At 38.2% G+C, this 22,289-nt stretch overlaps 1 protein-coding gene across 6 annotated transcripts in view; it reads left to right on the forward strand.

Annotated features, from left to right (window-relative positions):
- Window positions 1-22,289, forward strand: part of zmiz1a (zinc finger, MIZ-type containing 1a) — a 167,052-nt gene that overhangs the window by 43,507 nt on the left and 101,256 nt on the right. For all 6 annotated transcript variants that reach the window (XM_048205204.1, XM_048205203.1, XM_048205206.1 and 3 more), the window contains one exon: window positions 14,178-14,301. The gene's annotated coding sequence lies outside the window, so the exon portion shown is untranslated. The remainder of the gene's footprint in view (window positions 1-14,177; window positions 14,302-22,289) is intronic.

Below are 22,289 nucleotides of genomic sequence, written 5' to 3' on the forward strand. Positions count from 1 at the left end.
ATTTTGGAGCATAACAACTTGGTAAGTATGAACTTCTGTTGTATGGAAAAGGCCGTTAGATTCTTAAAAATATTTTGTCTCAAAGAAGTATGTCGTATTGTATATTTATGTATTATATATTTACATATATATGTAGATATTTATTTATTTGTAATTGTATACCTATTATATTTATTTATTTTTTTATTTTTTTAAGAGAACTACTTCTATTAAAAATGAAGTCTGCATTTTCTGCACTATTACCTCAGAATTGAAATCTGTTTGTTTGGATTACACGACGGGGCTATACATAACCATTCAGGCATTCAATGGTTAAACACCATGTTTAATATGCAAATGAAAACAAGGATGTGAGGGATAGATGGATAGCCTGTTTAATAGCTGCTAGCAGTGGTTCAGAAAAAGCCTTTACAGTGTTGTTACTGTTAACCAAAACTACAACTTTTACAAAAGATTCATTAATTAAAGTAAAGCTAAAATGAAATGGCATATAAATATTAGATGAAAAAAAATAAATAAAATGGTATAGAAATAATACTAAGATAACACTGCGCTTTTAAAGGAACAATATGTAAGTAAGATTTTTAGATTAAAATATTTAAAAAACACTTGTGTACTTGACATTATCACAGATGTTTCCAACAATGTTTAAATCCAGAGAAGTCAGCAATTTTAACCAGTTTAAAGGCCTGTCATTGTGTTGCCTATCAATGACGTCATATCCGCATTACCCTCAATTTCCTGTTTTACTTGCGTAGAAACCATGGAAGCACCAAATATGCTTTAATATATTATGTGTTTTATTAGACAGATGCGCAACTGTTTGGATACCTTTATGCGTAAAGAGGAAGGAGAATTCCACCTCATCAAGGAGCTGCGTGATTATCCCGAGCGTTTCAAAGTTTACTTCAGGACGTCAGTGGCTCAATTTGATGCTTTGCTAGCAATACTGGCACAATCTGTCTTTATATTCTGTCTCTTTGTATTCCGCACTTTGTTTGTCATACAGTGCTACTGCTTTGTACTGTAGACAACATGTCAGATGGCATTCGGCGTTCGCTTGTAAGGGTGGCTCTGAATTGTCAAAACGCCTCTCAAAATGTGTGCCACGGATGGGAAAAATGCAGAAAATGTAACCTGATCCGAATTTTTTATGACGGACGAAAGTTTCGGAGGCAATGTTTAAACGTGATTGACACAACGTGTGGTCATATTTACTTTTTAACGTGCGAAAATTTCGGATGCAAAGACCTTTAGTCTTATTGCTTTACCACAAGTAACATGTTTGTACCATGACCCAGAGACAACACTATCTTGACAAGTGGCTAACACAGCATAATCAGAAAGAGCTTTATTTGTAGTTACAGTAATACAGCATTGTCTCCACCATACGTTTTAAAAATTAATTGCATGCCATTTATCAACACAAGTCATCCAGCTTTTATTAATATTATATTCTAATCATTTAGCTTACTGCAGTGTGCAACAAGTGTCTTATAGCAGCCACCGAGCGAACGCACAGAGTAACGTTAACATAACTTTCAACAAACTCAAATGTTTTTTTATTATGATTGACCAAGTAAAACAGCGCTGCGTTACCCCACAATTTTAATTAGTCAAAAAAAGGAACCTGTATAAGTAGTAATTCAGCACTTGAGGCTGTGGCATATAAGCATAATAAAAACAGCAACGTAAAATGTCCTAGCCGAGGTGAAGATGACAACTCCCATAATTCCATGCTCATTCATGGCATCAACAAGCTACGCCTTTGTTATTATTTTGAATAGGCGACCTTTAGCAGCGGAACTTGCATACTGTGCTTTAAACCTTCTTGAAGTAAAAAGCAACTGGATTTGCACTGCATTGTTGGACTTGAATCATCGAATGAAGCAAATTATCACCTTTGTTGTGAAAACACTGTCTTCAGTTGCAGCTTTTTTTATAGTAAATAAGAGTGTGCACATCGAGAAGTGTTATACAGAAGTGCTTTATTGAGTTGTCTATGTATCCATATAAGTGTGCTCTTTATTATCTCTGTCTTGTCTCAGTGGGTGATGTGTTTATGTATAAGTGTCTGCAGCTGTTTTGGTGTGTGTGTCAGGCTCTTGGGGGCCACTGGGAGTTGTGACATGTGTGGTGTAATAATAGACGAGTTTTTGTGATCCAAACAGCCTGCTCTGCTCTGTGACTCACTGTAGCTGGGCCTGAGGTCTGGACTTGCATCATCACTGGGATCCGCTGTGCTGTCGAGCACACAAGGGATTCGTCTCTGTCCGTCAACCAGGAAAATAGAGCATTTCGTTCCCTACATTTTCTGTTTTGTTCAAAAGCAATCCTAGCACAACTAACAAGATATCTTAACTGCACTTCTTAATAGTCTGACAGTAGTTCAGCTACTTTCAAAGTATAGTGTAGCTTTTCTGTAACAAACTTTTTTGGGTTGGAATGTCGAATTGTTATTGTAATCAACAGGAAACGGGGAATAATCACATATACGCTCACCTAAACGGTTCTCTCTCCGTTACATTGGAAAGTCTGATTCATTCTAGTGAATCATTTTGCTCTAAACCACGTTCTCGCTTATGTAGTGTTTGAAAGTTTGGTCCATTCCAGTGAATTGATTCATTTGGATGTAAATTTATTTGGATGTATTTGAGAAAAAGTGATAAAATGTAGGGTGGGGTCTTAGTTCTATCCATCCGTTGTTGATTGGATGGAGGCAGATCGGCTGAATGCGAACCAAGCGGCAACCTCCCCCAGTTTCTCGTGAAGCCAATACGGAAGTAATTTAAACTGCGATTCATCGACTGGCCGCTAGGGACAGGCTGCAAAAGGGAGCAGAATCTCATTGACCATAATGTTAAAACAGCCAAGTTTACAGCAGAAAAAAACATATTTACACTCTGGTTCAAATTGAGTTTTGGTCTATACTGCTAATTTTGCCCTTCATGACAACTCTGAGGGGGGTTAATTTTTTTATAACTCATCCGTTTAAATTATATTAAGCCTCAAAGTTCTGCATAATTAAGGGCGTGGTCACTTGAGTGACAGATGGATTGGCGCTGCTGTCTGTGAGCCGTCATGTTACCTCAGCAGCTCATTTCAGCCGCTGAATTTGGCATCTCAGCCGTATTTGTGCCTTTTTTCTGGATTATTTTATACAATATATGGCTTGCTGCATACTCGAGACAGATGTCAGTCTGTGTACATGTGCTCATATGCGGAACACACGTTGTTGGATCGTCGTGGCATTGGCTAAAAGTTTTGTTCCTGAGATTTACTACAATGACAATACCAGGAGGATATACAACTCCGACAGCACTGCTTGGATATAACTAAAACTGCTGCACTATTTTGAAAAATCATACTTTGGGAACGTGCTCATTAGTTTGAGAGAACATTTGAGAGTTATACAAGTGCAACGGATTGGATTCATCTCGCGATCTCTATTTCATTAAAGGTATGAAGTCCAAGTTGATTTTTTGTGTTATTTGCACACCCCACACAAATTAATTAGCCTACTGGTGTTAGAGCATCTATAACGTTATCTTAAAAAACACAGTAGATTGACAGTAAACCTTTAGTACTTTCTAATGATATTGTTATCTTTATTAATATTTTAGATAGTATCTAAGATAGATATGCTAGGCGGGCGTGATTTCAGCAACAAGTCGCATGGGCTCCAACTACGTCCCGCCTCTTTGCCCATTTTCAGTTATCCGGGAGTGACGTGCGGTGACGCGCTGCTAAGATGGCCGCGGCCTCATTTGCGCGTCAAAACTGATGTTCAGAACTCTATGGGTGACGTCACGGACACTACGTCCATATTTTTTTACAGTCTATGATGTGAACTTGCGGTTGTTTGTAAGAAAGGGGCGGAGTTTGAGTGGACTAAATGATTGGAGAAATCTGGCATACATGATTAGAGAGAAGGCTGTCATTTTTCAGGAAGGTTGATTTTAAAAATGTTGAAGTAAAAAAATGAAACGTGCATGGATTGATCATTCACAATAAGATTTATAAAATAGATGGTGAATTTCTATTTCATGAGACTTTAAAAATACTGTCCGTTTTTAAGCAGCTTTTAATGTAGTTATCTAGCGTTGTTACAAACTTTCTGTGAAGCAAAGTACTATTAAAAGGTTTCTATTTTTAAATTCACCCTCTGTAGTTTTAGAGTGTGAAATTGCCTTTCCCAAATCTTGATCCTAGATATCATTTGTGACCCTGGACCACAAATCCAGTCATAAGTTGCACGGGTATATTTGTAGCAATAGCCAACAAAACACTATATGGCTCAAAATTATTGATTTTTCTTTTATGCCAAAAAATCATTAGAAAATTAAGTAAAAATCAAAAAAGTAAAAAAGATGTTTTGTAAATTTATATATATATATATAATATACAAAAAATATTTTTGTGAGTGGATATGCATTGCTAAGGACTTCAAACCTTAAAGGTGATTTTCTCAATATTTAGATTTTTTTGCACCCTCAGATTCCAGATTTTCAAATAGTTGTATCTCGGCCAAATATTGTCCTATCCTAACAAACCATACATCAACAGAAAGCTTATTTATTCAGCTTTAAAATGGCCATGTTGGTTGCATTAGTGAGCATTTTTTGCTGATTGTTGAAATAAGCTTAATTGTAAGTATTTTAGAGTGTTTTATAGAACGTTTAATTTTTCTAGTGCTCTGTTCGTCCCCTGTGGCAACATGCTTCCATTTAGACCCTGAAATGAATTATATTTACTGTTTGAAGGAAGGGATGTTATTGTTCATCTCAGACAAGCAGCGGTTGGGTTTGAACACACTCAGTCAGACCACTGTAATGTGTCTGACCTTTTGTTCCCATTGACGGATGAGGTATTGGCTAAAAGGAAAATGAGATATTTCCAGCGTTCCCTTTGACAGGCATACAAATGAACGAATCAAACAGCATGATTCCACTTAGACAGATCAGTATTCTGGCATTGTGAGCAAGAGATCATCAAGCTTCATGGAGAATATGAAAATTCCACTTTAAATATTTCTTGGGGAAATTTGTTTTCTCTCTTTTCTTGTTCCTCTTAGTGTGCAGTGAGTGGATGAACTATTGCTTTAGTTATTCCATACAATAGCTCAATGTGCTTTATGTCTTTATATTGTCAGTTGAGGGGCTGCTGCTATCATCATCTGTCACTCTGCCCTTGATTAGACCTCCGACATCCCCCTTGAGTGTTATTCATAAAGACTCGCTTGTGAATGAGCGCACAGCTCTAGGATACGTCCGAATTCCTGTGCTACATTTCAGAGTATGTTCTGAATTTGATCTCAAGTATGGATGACGTATGCGCTGTAGTATGCAGGTGTGTAGTATTAATACATTCCTGGACATACACTAGTACCATTCTAAAGTTTGGGGTCAATATTAGCAGTTAATATTTTTATTTAGCAAGGATGCATTAAATTGATTAAAAGTGACAGTAAAGACATTTATATTGTTACAAAAAATTATATTTCTACGGAGTCGTGAATGCGGATTGACAACAGACCCGGAAGAGAAGACAATGCTGAATAAAGTCGTAGTTTTTGTTATTTTTGGACCAAAATGTATTTTCGATGCTTCAACAAATTCTAACTAACCCACTGATGTCACATGGACTACTTTGATGATGTTTTTATTACCTTTCTGGACATGGACAGTATACCGTACATACATTTTCAATGGAGGGACAGAAAGCTCTCGGACTAAATCTAAAATATCTTAAACTGTGTTCCGAAGATGAACGGAGGTCTTACGGGTTTGGAACGACATGAGGGTGATTCATTAAAGTCCCTGTAAAGTCATTTTAAAGTATGTGTTCTGAGTTTGTCGCACCACAGAAAAATGTGTTATTAACCACCCAGCCAAATTTGAATGATTAAAAAAATCTGCAAGTAAATGAAATAAGTTATCAAAATCTCGAAAAAATAGGCAGCACTCTCTGCTCTCAAACGCTGGGGGCGTGTCCGCTGTCGGCACTGAAACCACACCCACTCGCGAGAGCTGCCGTCTCAACTTACTTGTCTAATGAGTCAAACATACTGATGCATATAAACAAAAGAATCACGTTAGAGGGTTGCACTTTTTAGTAGAGTTACTGTGGACTACCTACTAATTATAACATAAGCACACACGACAACTTGCACTCATTGGGCACGTACTGACGGTAATGACGGTGCCACGAGACGGGAGGATAAAGGCTGGGACGGGAGAGACTCTGTCCGGCCCCATATATCATCGGTTATCGTCGGGACGGTAAGAAGTCCGAGGCGGGAGGGGGCCGAGGTCTGTTCAGTCACATTCACCAAAAACAGCGGATTATCTGTGAATCCCAGCTGTCTGATTAAAGTTTGTAAAATTATCCGGTGTAGAACGATCACTTTAGAATCCTTCATGTCATCGTTTTAGGAAATTTAAATAAGGAGACAGAGCATGTTGTATATTATAACAAGCATGTAATATGCATTTGCGTGACGAAGGCATTACTAGCTAAATGTGGACTGTAATGACACTCGAGATTGAGCGAGTGAACCGCTGTAGAGTTAGAGGCGGCGCCACACTCGGTGCGTCATCGACAGTTATATAGTGTTAGGGGAGGGGCTATGCTCGGGGGACGATGTGCATCATCAGACCCCCGTTATAGCTCCGCCCAAAAAATCCTGAGCAGAGACTTGGTGAAAAACTGTTTAACACTCTAACTTCACAATTAAGCATTACACAATTCACAGACTTTGTAATGTTTCAGCAATACATTTGTAACATTTATAAAGCGTTTAGAAAGAATTCTCAGAATTGACTTTACAGGGACTTTAATGACATAATTTTCATTTTTGGGTGAACTAACCCTATGTCATTCAGGTATTGTTCGCCCGCTGTATTATCATCAATACTGAGTAGTTGTAAATCATCATTTTCGAGCCCTGCTATTTGAACACTGAAGTATAGATATTCGTACACTAGTTCTGTTTTGTCTGACTGTGTTTTGGTTTATATCTAGGCCATGTGTATCTTACTGTTATCCCCCCAAAACAGGCTAAAGACAGTTTGGAGGACTTGCTCAGTCACTCATTCCAATCTGCTTTAAAGAAGCTTATACGGGCTTTGCTGAATGGCTTCCCGAATTGGCAGATTTGCAGAGAACTGAACAATCTATGAGCAAATGAATGATTTCAAGAAAAGTGTTCTTTCTAAGAACTAATATATATATGATACTGTGTGACGTATCTTGATCAGGTTACTAATGCAGGAAAATGAATCGTTAATCAAGACACTGGGGAAGTGTGCTCAGCATGAAGCAAATTACCTGGATTAGCATAGCAAAACGCTGCATAATGTACCTTTACCGCTATGCGGAGTCTCAGTGAGAGAGAGATGCCTCTGTTAATTACAGTAGCGGTAAACAGAATGTGAATGTGACAGGGCTAAATGGAGCTGAGAGAATGGAGAAGCTAAAATGGAGTCCGATTTTTATATTCCCGTCATGTTTGTTTTGAATTTGCTGCTTAAATACCTGACATTTGACACAGTGCGCACATGATGTCTAAATGGATGAGAGACGTTGGACTCCAAGGTACTTTTTGACAAGTAAAAGAAGTTGTCAAGAAGTCATCATCAAATGGTTCTCTAACTTTTCAGGCCAAGAACCACCTTTGATCAAATCAGAACATCTAAATACCATCAATTTTCCTTGTGATTTTTTTTCTCAGCTTTGAACAAATTGAAATTTAAAGGGTTAGTTCACCCAAAAATGAAATTTCTGTCATTAATTATTCACCCTCATGTTGTTCCACACCCATAAGAACTTTATCTTCTGAACACAAATTTAAAATTTTTTGTGTGGAACAACAAAACAAAAATAACGACTTTATTCAACAATTTCTTCTCTATCCTGTCAGACTCATACACAGTTGATGCAGTGAACGCAGATCAGCGTTTTCATGTTTACATCCGAACGTCGGCTCCTGTGTCAGCATCACGCACATGCATCGTGCTGCTCACCTGAACAGGCGTTGGCCAATACTGAGTCGGCTTTCTGATGCTGAACCTGGAAGCGCTGCAACAAAAATATCATAGCCGAATGACAGGGGAGAGATGAATTTGTTGAGTAAGTCGCTATTTTTGTTTTGTTTTTGCGCACTTGTCACTTCATAACATTAAGGTTGAACCACTGTAGTCACGTTGACTATTTTAACGGTGTTTTTACTACTTTTCTGGATCTTGAATGTGGTAATTTTGTTGCTTTCTATCGAGTTGAATTTTGAATTTCATCAAAAATATCTTAATTTGTGTTCCAAAGGTGAACGAAGGTCTTACGGCTTTGTTAATATTTCTCTATTCATAATGATAGTTCATCCAAAATGGAAGTTACTGTTTACTTACTTAAGTTGTTCCATTGTTATTTGACTTTTTCTTCAATGGGACACAAAAGGTAGTTTTTTTTTTTATTTATTTATTTTTTTTTAATCTTTTGTCTTCTTTTCCATAGTCAAAGTCAGTGAATACTTGGGTCTGTCAAACTACACAATGCGGGCAAAGCAACAAAAAACAATATCGAATAGTCCATATAGTTGTTTTTCCAAGTCGTCTTAAGCCGTATGATGGAGAACAGACATTTAAGTAGCTATAGAAGAAAGATACTTATAGTCAAAATGACTAAAATTCCTACTTCTAGTAAATAGTGTAAATGCTGCTATACTCCGTGTACCACACTTTGAGAATCGCTGATTTAGGACACTTTTTGTCTGTTTATTTGATGGATGTCCTTTTGGGAAAGATTTTGGTTCAAGCTAAATTTGAAGGAAATTTAACAAGGCATTGATTTGCAGATATTGTCTTCATTTTAAATGATGGACTGTCCCGCAAATATAGGGTTTGATGTTTATAAATGCATGTCCTTACAAACATTTATCATTGCAACCGCAGTTTCCACTAAATTATCATGTGGTAAAACTGTGGTAACTTGCTATTAGCCCCCACTGTCATCCAAAAAAAGCAATGTAAACAAAATGACAGAAGGATTCTGAAATGGTTGTTTTATTGTTTGTGGGAAATTTCATATTATTTCATTTATAAGAACAACTATAGTTACTGTGGTATTTACTGTGGTTACCATGGTAATTTTTTTTTGTCATTATGTGTGGGTAATGTGCGTGACGTTATTGTGCAGATCCTTTCAGGGCGACAGTCTTTTCACACTGATGACAGATATAGGTCATTTAAACATGAATGTGAGTTACAGTCAAGACCAAAACAAAAAGACATGGTATGTGAACTATATTTTAAAGTAATAGGATTACATTAAGTATTTATCTTTTTCGCTTAATTTCATCTCCTGCATATTTTTGACATATTGACATTTTCTTGCTGATATTTTCTTCTGAGAAAATTATTAAACTGTTTAATATTATAGTAGTAGAGAATATGTTAAAACGGTTCTCTTAGGGAAAAAAAAGCAAGGTTCTTTGTGTTAGATGCTTGTCTTTGACTGGTTACTACAAGAGCTACCTAGGATCGGGATGGGCTTTCTCTGACTGGCTTGCACATCTGGCCTGGGTATTGAATGCATTTCTGCACAGTTATGCTTTTAATGGAACCAGTGCTATCACACTTGAAGTCTGTTTGTGTGCAGATATTTGAACCAAATGGTTTTTAGAGGGAGAAGACTGCATCATTAAAGGTGAAGTGTGTTATTTCTGCATCACTAGAAGCATAAATGACTGTCATCAAACAAGTTTCCTGAACACCCCTCTGTCTTTTATTGGTTGATGAACGGATAGTTCCGCTCCCCAACTCACCTGATTGGCTGAGACAGCATTGCGGTTTTGGTCTGGTAGGGATTCTCAATCAAACAAACAGAACAATGTTTGATAGTGCCACAGGGGATTCATCCTGCAAATGGCTTACTTATAGTTGTGACTTGTAGTTTTAACACTGGAAAATTGACACTCTTCAGCTTTAAGTAAAGTTTAAAAAAAGCTAGTGAAATTGACACATTTTATTTTATTTAAATGGATCTCTAAAAAAAAAAAAAAAAAAAAAAAGGAAATGAAATGTTTTATCAGATCATCCCTTAATATCTGACATGTTCTACAGCACTAAATGCCTTTAGAGGGTGCTGCAGAAGTGGCTCCACAACAGGACTCGTTCCGCTCTTAAATGCAGTGTTTGCTTTCTGTTATATCCTCAGGACATTTTAGAAATGACCAATTAGAGGGAACCGTGCCCAAATTGTTTCAATTGTTGACATTTACTCTGGAGCTCCAGTTGATGATATCAGCGAGGTGTAATGCTTGACCTGTTTGTTTTTGGGTGGGAATAGTATTCCTCAGCTAATTTCCCTCTGATAAGTATCTGACAACCCGTAGTGTGGCACATTATCTCTGGCTGAGGAAAATGGTTTCTTCAGAGTGTGAATTGATTTTGCTGGATGCCTGTGCGATGCGGCACTTCAAAATGCTCACTGTTTTTTTGTTTGTTTGTTTTTTGGTGTTTTTTTTTTTTTTTTTTTTTATTATATTGAACTCATTTTTTGCTCTCTCTATTTGCATGTAAATGATCAATTATTGCTTTTGGCAGGGTTCTGCCACCCGACTCTTGTCTGTAGTGAGGGACTGTACTGTTTCACCTTAACAAATGATGTTTGCACTCCCACCCCCCCACTTCCATTTGTAATTATCAACTGTTTGGACTGCTGGCTACATTGATTTTTCTTTCTTTCTTTCTGCATGTCATGACTCAACATTTAGTTGTTTAAATTGAATTGAGGGTGTGTTATGTGAAAATGACTGGTTCTTTCAGAATTATGCCTGAATTTTCGGATGCAGAGAATTACATGCATGCAGGAGCGTGTCATCTGCTGCAGTTCACAGCATTTAGAGGAAGGAGAAGGGTCATGGTTTTCAGGGTTGAAGCAAATCAGTGGAATTGTGCAGGGTTGATGGACATGCACACCAGAGCACAGATGTTTAAAAATGTCTAGGGAGGTCATATCATCTAAATGACTGGTAAAAAAACTTATAATTTCAACATCATATAATATATTATAATACATATTATATTATGCATACATATTTATTTATTTATTTGATAAATCCATATAATACTGGGCCAAAAATTTGTTTTGATAATTGTATGACTAGCTGAATTTTATTAAATGCATTGTTTTTTTTCTCATTCCTTTCAAGATTTTGTTAGAACAGGCCTGCAAGTAGTTGAGATGCATTTTATACAATGTTTGTGACTTTTGTTTCTAGCACTCCATAAAGAGTTATCACAGAGGATCAACACATTTTAAAAGCATTTGCAGATGTTTGCTCTGTATCAGTTACGGTATTGACACTTCCAATAATCTGTCTCATTTTGAAACGCATGCTATTGCTCAGAAATATTTTGAGGGTTTTTTGAAACCTCATTGAGAAACAGTTGATACTCGATATCAGGTCGATTTGCCTTAGCTCTGTTCTTTCTTTCTAGATCTGCACATGAAACTTGATTGCAGATATGCACCAAATTTTCCACTACATTTATTTTCTCATGAATGTTTGCATATTTCCGTGATTGCCTACTAGTGGATTCAAATATGCAGAAATGGCAATCTTCCTCTCCTGGAATGAAGCATGTACTCATTTCACAGCCTCTAATTGCATTTCTGTAAAATGGTCAATTGTTCCACTTGCACAAAGACTAAAGTAGATGCTAAAGTGTAATCCTTGCTCTGATCGTTCATATCGGTATATGCAAGTTCATTCACACACGCAAAACATAATTATTTAAGTTTATTGAAATCATCTGAATTTGATCACTGACCTGTCGAAAAGTTGTTGCTATGCTGTCAGGGTGTTGTGAGTGGTTGCCACGGTGTTGCTTTATTTTTGCTGATATGCTTTGAGTGGTTATTAGCATGTTGCTATGTGGTTGCTAGGGTCTTTTGGGAGTTTGGTAGGTGGTTGCTTATAGAGTGCAACAGTGCCCGCCCACTTATATAAATAAATAAACAATATATTTTAAGTTTATTGCAAAATATGCATATATATTGAAATATTTAAATATTTTGAGAATTAGCAGTGCTTCATGGGAGTGGGCAGGACTAAAGAGATCTTTTGGTGCGTTTTGCTTGTTTCGACTCTGATTGGTGGAATGTTCTGTACAGCATCATGGGTAATGTAGTTTTTCACCATGAATTCTGCTGTCAAACATGATTATTTTAAAATTAAGTTGAAATAATGTGGCCTGATGGCTTCAACAGAAGCAAATACAATCAATTAATAAACTTGTAGCTCATAGTAGGTCTATCTTTAAAGGTTTAAAAGTTATAGTTAAAAATCAGTTTCCCTATGGAGAAAATTATTGGAGTTTTTAGTCCTGGAACCCACCGCAGTGATGATGTGTTTTTGTAGGCCAAAACCTGGATGAAAACTCAATGAAGTCTCTATCACTTCATCATCCCTAAATCAATGGGTTTTCTAAATGGGTTTTTGGTTAAATTCCTGAAATAAGATATTTTCACACTTTGTTTTATGGCATAAAATACCATATAATATATAAAGCTGTTACTTGTCTTCATAAAGGTGGTTGCTATCAAGTGGCTAAATGCTACAGAGGTTGTTGAGGACATTAAACGTCATCACACCAAACGGGTAAATTCATCTACTCCCTAGTCTGCTTTTACAGCCTCGTGTTTATAATCATGCTCTTGCAAACTATTTCGAACTCAAAATTTTAGGGAAAATTATTACGACTTAGAGTGAGAAGTCATGAGACCATGGTGCAGTTCATTTAGCTACTTCTGCCGATTGTATTTAGGCATCAAGATTCATGAAGGTTGTGTTCATTTGTGAAGATATTCATGATGAACAAAGCATGTAGGCCTAAGGCTCAAACTTTTGTTTGATACAGAGCTTATTTTCTGCAATAACCCAAAAGCCAGTAGAAAAATCGTATTGGGTTTTTGTTGAGGGAACAAAGTTGATGTTAAATTTCGGGCCTACAAAAATACATTCTAGTCAGAACTCTAGTCAAAGAACCCACTCAAAAGTCTCTGATATTCTGGTCTCTAATTATGACAAACGCTTTTTCAGTGTAACAGTGGGATTTTTAGTTCATCTGATAATTTAGAAATGCTCAAATGATATGCATATCAGTGGTGATGTGGATCCATTTTGGTTAATATGAGGTCCAAAAAACTGTTTGGAAACAGCTGCTTGGATTAAGTTAGAAACTTGGCTTTTCACAGTCTTACTTTTGCAATCTGACCAGCACAACAGAGACTCGGTGTTCCTGTGTTCGCTCCATCGCGGGCATTGCTGCATATCGCCATTTGCTGAGCCTGTTCTCAGCAGCTTAGGACATATGTGTATCATGTTCAGAGAGATGTGGTGATCGGCCATCCAATCCAGTTAGCAGCTATCCGAGCCGGGTACGATGAGAGGCCCCGTCATTATCACTTGGACATTCATGCCACACATTACCATCTGACCTTCCCATCGCTGTCACTCAAAAAGCGGCCTCAGTACCCTGTCACATTGTGGACGTTCATGCCAAGAAACCATAGATTCTCCACCCCTATCACTTATACAAGGTTAATAGCCCCTTAATTGGCTTACCTGGCAACGTGCAATCACTTGTGAGGTCTGTAAATTAGATTTGGTGCTGACACATACCACTCTACATGTTTATGGTGCTCTGCTCTCGCAGTTACATAAAGCATTGCTGTCCGTTTTTACCCTCTGTTTCTCTTCGTCCTTACCTCCCAGCGAACTGTGAAGGAGCTCACCCAGCCATTCAGGAAACGTATCATATTAAAGTGTGGTAACTGCTATACGTAATGAATTTTGGATTAGGAGCGACAAAGCGGCTCTATGATAACCTTTCGGAAGGACGCAGTTTGTGAGCAGAGGGAAGCGGGTTATAGCAGGAGTCTACTCCCAGACACCCCAGGGTGGCTGCGTTTGATGTCACTCTAGCTGAAAACTCCCCAGCGCAACACAAACAAAACACGCCGTACCAGACCTGTGCGGATACATCAGTAGAGCGGGAAATGTCAGATCGTCTTCACACTGCGTGTGAAGTAAATTACTCTGGTTTGGTGAGTGGCCCTGGGAGGATACTCTAATTTCAAGCTGAAGGTGTAACGTGTCTTTTATTTCTTTCCAGGTGCAGTGGACCCTAGTGTGGACGGGAGCTTACGGAGGGACCTTCCCCACGGACTATATGAAGGGAAGGGAGGGGAGGGGGAGGGGGGGCTGCTGACGTTACTCCCAGCTTGAAGAACACACAGGTCGGCATGCCTTTAAATCTGACATGTTGTTTTTGCAGTGTCATGAAGTTTATTGTTGTTCACTTTTAGTGGCTGTAAATTTAGATGTTCATCCTTTCAGTACAGATAATTTAATGTCTTACATTTTGTACCTTTTTGCATTTTGACTCAAAGGCAGTGTTTCCTGTGCCTTTTTTATCTTTCATACTCACAACCCCATCAGTAAGGCTCAAGTACCTCTTCTTTGGCATCGAACCCGACATGTTCCTTTTAAGTCTGGCATTAAGTAGAAAAAACATGAGATTACTTGTGATTAATTATTAAACATTTTGCCTAAATTTATTTTAGGTCACAATTTTTGCTTTATGTTGGAGCTTTGACAGAGGCTTTGCTCATCACATTTTACAGCTGCTGTGCTTGTGGGAAAATGTATATAAAAAAGAAAGAAATTTATGGTTTAATAATGTTTTAATTTATGTAATGTATAAAATTTATAAATAATGTATACTACATACTAATTATTTTCATTGTTGTATTTATAAACAAGGCTGTGAATAGATTGAAATTTTTAATTGTGATTAATCGCACCCTTTTGTGCAAATTTATGAATATAATCTGTAAATTTATGCACACCAAAGCACCCATGGGAAAAAAACATTACAGACAAAAACTTGAGAATTCACAGTGTACAGCGCAACAACGAAGAACTACATTTTAGACGTCAAGTTGCGGTGCTGCGCAGAGCCACATGGAGATGACAAAAAAAATTCATTCAGAATTACTAAACATAGCAACATACACATGATGGATAAAAACATTATCCTGAATATGTGAGAACAATGTACTGAAGTGTGCATAAATACAATGTGCAATCAGCGCGTCGAGAGCGCACATACACTGTTTGTTTGCGCATCAATATAACGGACACACACATGCTTACTGTACGGTTCCTGTACGTCATCGCAGTTGTCTTTACCTTGAATTATAATTAGCATCCATCAAAACTTTACTAGCGAGATGCTGGATAGCTTTATCCAGCCGTGAAACGTAGTTTGCATATAATCGAGGCAACGGTGGAATGTTTTGATGTTCCGTTTGTTCAGTCTCTTCAGAAACAATGACATAATATGACAGCTTGTGTTTTAAAACTAAACAGACACTGTAATGAATAATTCACTGAAAATGGGTCGCGAGTCACTGTTCTCTCTGCCATCTCTAATCAGCCTGGTTTTCTTTATGTTAGTGCTGTTTTGAAATGATTGTTTCAATGCATTCGCTTACTGGATAATTGTACTGAAAACTTTCCCGGAGTTTAGCGGCTTAAAAAGATCTGATCTCAAACAGAGAAGCGAAATCGGGTTAAAGGGTTAGAATAGAAATTCCCGCCTACCAGGGTTACAGGTGCTTGCGCCACTGTAGATGCTCAGTGTTATAAACTCATGACTTCTAAGATCTTGTATACAGTGTGTTAGGGCTGCATGATATTGAAAAGAACTGACATTGCGATATTTAGATTTTCTGCAATATACACTATTTGCTAAATACATTGCTAAATGTTTTTGAATGCCTGTCTTTACATGCACATGAACTTTAATGACATCCCATCCCATTCTTAATCTGTAGGGTTTAATATGGAGTTGGTCCGCCCTTTGCAGTTATAACAGCTTCAACTCTTCTGGGAAGGCTTTCCACAAGATTTAGGAGTGTGTTTATGGGAATTTTAGACCATTCTTCTAGAAGTGCATTTGTGAGGTCAGGCAGTGATTTGGTGAGAAGGTCTGGCTCACAGTCTCTGCTCTAATTCATCCCAAAGGTGTTCTATCAGGTCGAGGTCAGGACTCTGTGCAGGCCAGTCAAGTTCCTCCACACCAAACTCGCTCATCCATGTCTTTATGGAGTCATGTTGGAGCAGGAAGGGGCGATCCCCAAACTGTTCCCACAAAGTTGGGAGCATGAAATTGTCCAAAATGTCTTGGTATGCTGAAGCATTAAGGGTTCCTTTCACTGGAACTAAGGGGCCAATCCCAACCCCTGAAAAACAACCCCACACCATAATCCCCCCTCCACCAAACTTTACACTTGGCACAATGCAGTCAGGCAAGTACCGTTTTCCTGGCAACCGCCAAACCCAGACTCGTCCATCGGATTGCCAGACAGAGAAGTGTGATTCGTCACTCCAGGGAACACGTCTCCACTGCTCTAGAGTCCAGTGGCGGCGTGCTTTACACCACTGCATCCGACGCATTGCACTTGGTAATGTAAGGCTTGGATGCAGCTGCTCGGCCATGGAAACCCATTCCATGAAGCTCTCTACGCATTGTTCTTGAGCTAATATGAAGGTCACATGAGGTTTGGAGGTCTGTAGCTATTGACACTGCAGAAAGTTGCCGACTTCTGTGCACTGTGAGCCTCAGCATGTGCTGACCCCGCTCTGTGATTTTACGTGGCCTACCACTTTGTGGCTGAGTTGCTGTTGTTCCCAATTGCTTCCACTTTGTTATGATACCACTAACAGTTGACCGTGGAATATTTAGTAGTGAGAAAATTTCATGAATGGACTTATTGCACAGGTAGCAACCTATCACGGTGCCACACTTGAATTCACTGAGCTCCTGAGAGCGACCCATTCTTTCACAAATGTTTGTAGAAGCAGTCTGCAAGCCTAGGTGCTTGATTTTATGCACTTGTGGCCATGGAAGTGATTGGAACACCTGAATTCAGTGATTTGGAGGGGTATCCCAATACTTTTGGCAATATAGTGTATATTGCGATATGAAATAAATTCACCAGATTACTTGAATAGCTCTATTTGAAAAGAATTAATAATAATTCTAGAATGATTGGGGTGATTTAAATAAAAAATAAACAGTGCTTTATATTTTTCATGTACAGAAAATGAATAATCAAATGTAAAATAACACTGTATAGTCTACACTGTATAAATTGAATATAAATAATCTGCTTTAAAGCTGCAAAAAGTGATTTCTTCTTTGTATTTTGTTATTTTATAACATTCATGACACAGAAAGCAGCAAGAATATTAGCCTGCTGTCACTTTAAGGCCGTGTGTTCACCAAAGTGTTTTTCCAGTGGCTAGCGTACTTTTCCAATTGTTTTTAATGGCCGCACCGCGTTTTTTAAACACCAGGAGTGTGACGAGGCGCTGAGCATCTTTTTCATGCTCAAGCGCTGAGCGGTCTACATTTTTTTTTTTTTTCAGTCGCCTCGAGTTGAAGACTGATTTCTTTGTTTGTGTTACTGTATTTACAAGGATATTCGCAGAGGCGGACATTTTGACATAATTTTGCATGTATGTGTCTGTTCAGACACAAATAGACACGGAAGTGAACGGAATTAGGTGTTCATGAGCAGTCTGCGGCGCACACAACTGACAGGACCTAAAACCTAAAACACAACTTTCGCTCTATGATGGTTAAACTTTGCAATTAATCCAAGTATCATGTGTTTCAAACCGTGGTGTCTGATCCCTATAATAGACATCGCACTTCCTGCGATGCGATTATCACAGATGCGCACATCACGATATCAATGCTATAATGATACATCGTGCAGCCCTACTGTGTGACATAAATTGCATTAATGATGCAATTATTAAATTATTAAATATTTCTTAAATAATTAATATATTTCTATCATGACAACTCTCGGAAGATTGTTATCATGGTAATGGATATGACATTGTTAATGTATTTGGTCTTGGTGGAACAGATCTGATATGCTGCTGCTGCAGAGCAAGTACAACTTGCTACTGCCAATATGTACGCCGATACGCTGCTGCAAGTAAGACATAGTGCTGCTGCACAAATAAAATATATCAATAACCCATAGCAGATCTATATAGTTGGAGCTGGGGAAGATGGAGGGTTTTAGAGGAACTCTGAAGTGCACTGCAAACTGCTATAGTGAATGTAACCAGCCATTTAAATGTGTGAGCAACAAGCTCATTGGCTGCAGATGTGACATGGACCAGTCAGCTTGTGCCAAGTAGTTAACGCTGTAATTATCATCAGCTTACGTTAAGACCCATCAGCCTGCGTCATCTTGAGTTTCATGACAAAACTATGTATATATTCTAAATATAAAGAATAAAAACAAATGTATTTATTTTTATTTTTTGTGACTTAGGACAGTTAATAACCATAAAATAAAGGGGAAATGAGGGAGAATGGCACTGGGATGTAACCCAGGCACAAGAACAACTGCTTTTTATTTGTCACTTGCAACACACTACGTTCTGTATCACAGCTCTGATGATTTCTGCAGTTTATGTATGTTCTTCTACATATCAGCATCGACTATTTAAAAAGAAATACTGCCTGACCCCCTATATTGACGCAAAAATGTTAAGGAGATTTTCATGTGGTCACTATGAGTGTGTGTAAATATGACTCCCATTGTCTCAAAAAGCATGACAAATAACCAAGCCGTAACAACATTTCAAGCGGCTTAGAACAAAGTACGTAACATCTGGATAACGTTTGACCTTTGAACACTGTCCTCTGTACTGGCAGCGGGTCATTCCCTTCTTCTGCTATAAGCTGAGAGATGTTTACATATCCCGGACGATTATGACTTTTCATGGAAGCACGGCGATCATAGGGAACATGTTGGGTTGATTTGGCCAAATTGGAAGCCTGTGAGTAATATACGGCAGAGCAGACCCGTGCTGGATGAACGTCTGGTAGTGTTTATGCGCAGGGTAGCTGCATCTGCGCACAGCCCAGTCCTGCAAATGCCTCGTACCCTCAGGCCTCCAGCACCTGCATAATGGAACAACAGAGAAGAAAGAGAGGGGAAAGAGATCAAATGACAAGGGCTAGGGTTTCTCACTTCAAATGTTTCTTATTTTTTGACTTATACCAGGAAAATATTTCAACGACCTCAGAGAGTTGCGCGTCGATATGATGGAGCGGCCTTGTCGCAGTTTCGTAAACATTTGTCTTATTGCGTGTTTGGCTGTTCTCCCCAAAAGCCACTCTTGAAAATTCATGGAGGAAAATACATTTCTGTGGAACGATTGCAGGGTGCATTACACAATGATTTAATATATCGTTTTTTTTTTGTTGTTTTTTTGTTTTTTTCCCTCCTAGCTTTTTAGTCAGGGATTAAGAATTGGGGCAGGCTGGGGCAAGGAGGGAAATAAACAAATAAGTAAATAAAGGTGGTGGTGGTGGTTAATCTCGCTTAGTGCAGTGTGAACGCTGAGCAGTGCTGTGGCCTAACAAACATCTGCCTCACACACAGCCGAGCGGGATCAGCTAAAGCGATTAGTGCGCTCACGTCAGCCTGTGGAGATGGGTGCCCGTTACAAAAGCCAGAACACCAGCCTTTCCTCCCACACTCCACCTGGAACACTGACACTGCAGCGAGAGGCCCCGCTCCGACAGCAGCGCAAGGACCGGCTCACAAACGCTACCCTTTTTTTTTTAATCTTCTGTCTTTTTACTCTCTCCCAGAACAAAGCAACATGTAGCTCAGAGGATTGAACAATCTGTCGTGGTACTAAAGCAGATGCTTATCACAGCCAGAGTTGTATATGAAACTTCTTAATTAGCATATGTGTAATGAAATATGCCATTCATTAAGGTGTAATTGTAATTTTACACTTGCTTTGTACCGAGACAGGGGCCTCGATGTGATAACGGGTGACCTTTCCATTGCTGTGTGTAAAGGGAGACTGTATCCTGCACATGCTTTTACAGTTAACCTCATTAAAGCAAAGGAGGGGCGATACTTCCTGAAAGGGGTCTTGACAGTTTTCTTTCACTTTTTCACTTTTTCATTTCATTCATTTTAATTTCATTTTTCTTTTAAATGTTATTAATCTGCAGTTTTATCTTGTTTTCAAGTAAAATATCTGAACATTTTTAAAACAAGATAAAAATATTTAAGATATTGAGCCTTTTTTCATAATTTTTCATACTTAAATTTATGAAAAATATTCTATGAAAACAAGTATTAATATTTTATTTGTTATAATATTTGCTTAAAGGGATAGTTCACCCAAAAATGAAAATTCTGTCATCATTTACTCCCCTTCAAGTTGTTCCAAACTTGTATATAAATTTTTGTTGTGCTGAACACAAAGGAAGATATTTGGAAGAATGTTTGTAAACAAGCAGATCTCACCCCCCATTGACTACTATAGTATTTTTTTCCTACTGTGGTGGTCAATGGGGGGCGAGATCTGCTTGGTTACAAGCATTCTTCCAAAATGGGTGGTGAATTTTTGGGTGAACTAAGTAAATTGATTAAATGATTAATTGTTTCTTTTTTTAAAACTCTTCTCTTCTCTTCTCTTCTCTTCTCTTCTCTTCTCTTCTCTTCTCTTCTCTTCTCTTCTCTTCTCTTCTCTTCTCTTCTCTTCTCTTCTCTTCTCTTCTCTTCTCTTCTCTTCTCTTCTCTTCTCTTCTCTTCTCTTCTCTTCTCTTCTCTCGATGCTCTGCTCTGTGTGAGGCTGGCTTGGTTTTATGCCCTAATTTTTCAACAATATTGTGAATTGCTTCTTACATTGTGTGGTTCCTCGAATGAGGCTAATATCTCCTTGGTGATTTACTTTTTGACAACAAGTATTATCCACATTATATATGTATTTGTATATTCTAGAATATAATTTAAAGCATTAGTGTGTAATTCTTTTCTTTGTTTTATATATTGCTCTGTTTGAGCAACCTGAAACAACAACATCGGCTCAACCAATATTGTGAGTTTAGAGGGCAGAGCTGTCGCTTTGACTGACTAATGGCAGACAGAGGGAGTGTTTGTTAACCTCTTCAAAAACGCTATTATTTGGGGGCAAAAATGACACATTTTAGCTGTCAAGTGTAGCCACCTCTTTTTCATCTAGACTAGATGTTTTGCAGTTAGAAGATATTCATGTCTTCATTGTCTCCCATACCACATGATAGCACCACAGTAAGACATGACTTTGACGGTGAAGTTTTCTCTGGGCGTGTGTACAAGCCCCATGGTGCGTTTGATAAAGAAAAAGGATGTCAGCATTCGCAGGATTAGCTCACACCACAGGAATTAACATCAACATCCCAGCTCCTGTAGCACCCAGGATTTCACTTCTCTTTGATATCAAGCCTGCGCAGTTACAGGAGGAAAACGCATCTGAGAGGAGGAATACTCCCAATTCTATGTTTCTCTTTTCCATCTGTGGGAAGGTTGTCTTTACCTTTGTGAATTGCTGTGTTCTCCGTTGATAATAGCACAGCCTCAGCTGGTAGTAAAAGTGTTCTAAAACTGTAGTTTTCCAAGCTAAAATCTACTTGTACTCTTCAGTTTTTAAACTACAGTAAAGCTATCATTTAAAAACCTTGTTAGCTACAGAAAAGTAATCACATGAAAGCTATTTAAAGGGATAGTTCACCCAAAAATGACAATTCCGTCATCATTTACTCACCCTCAAGTTGTTCCAAACCTGTATGAATTTCTTTCTTCTGATGAACACAAAAGATATTTTGAAGAATATGGGTAACCAAACCGTAGATGGGGCCTCTTTTGACTTCCATAGTATGGAAAAAAATATATGGGGCCCATCAACTAGTTACCGGCATTCTTCAAAATATCTTCTTTTGTGTTCAGCAGAAGAAAGAAATTCATACAGGTTTGGAACAACTTGAGGGTGAGTAATTGTCATTTTTGGGCGAACTATCCCTTTAAGGGGGCAATATATTTTTAAATATATGCACTACCATTCAGAAGTTGGGGGTTGGTAAAATTGATTTATTGCCGCAGTTTGTTTGGCTGTAAAGCTGTGTGCCTAATATACACCTAACAAAAATTGATTAATCACAAAAATGGTACGAAACTAAACTACTGCTACAGTACATCAGCCACACTCTTAGTCAAATAATACAGCTTTGCCAAGAATTGCCTATATACTGGCACTTTGTTGTTGTTAATGGAGGTTTGCCATCAAGTTACTTTACTTTTTTCTTTTTTTCCTTGTTGGCTCAGATTAAGTTCAACACCCTTTTTGA

This window comes from Megalobrama amblycephala, linkage group LG10, assembly GCF_018812025.1.
Source record: "Megalobrama amblycephala isolate DHTTF-2021 linkage group LG10, ASM1881202v1, whole genome shotgun sequence".
In the NCBI taxonomy this organism is placed as follows: domain Eukaryota; kingdom Metazoa; phylum Chordata; class Actinopteri; order Cypriniformes; family Xenocyprididae; genus Megalobrama; species Megalobrama amblycephala.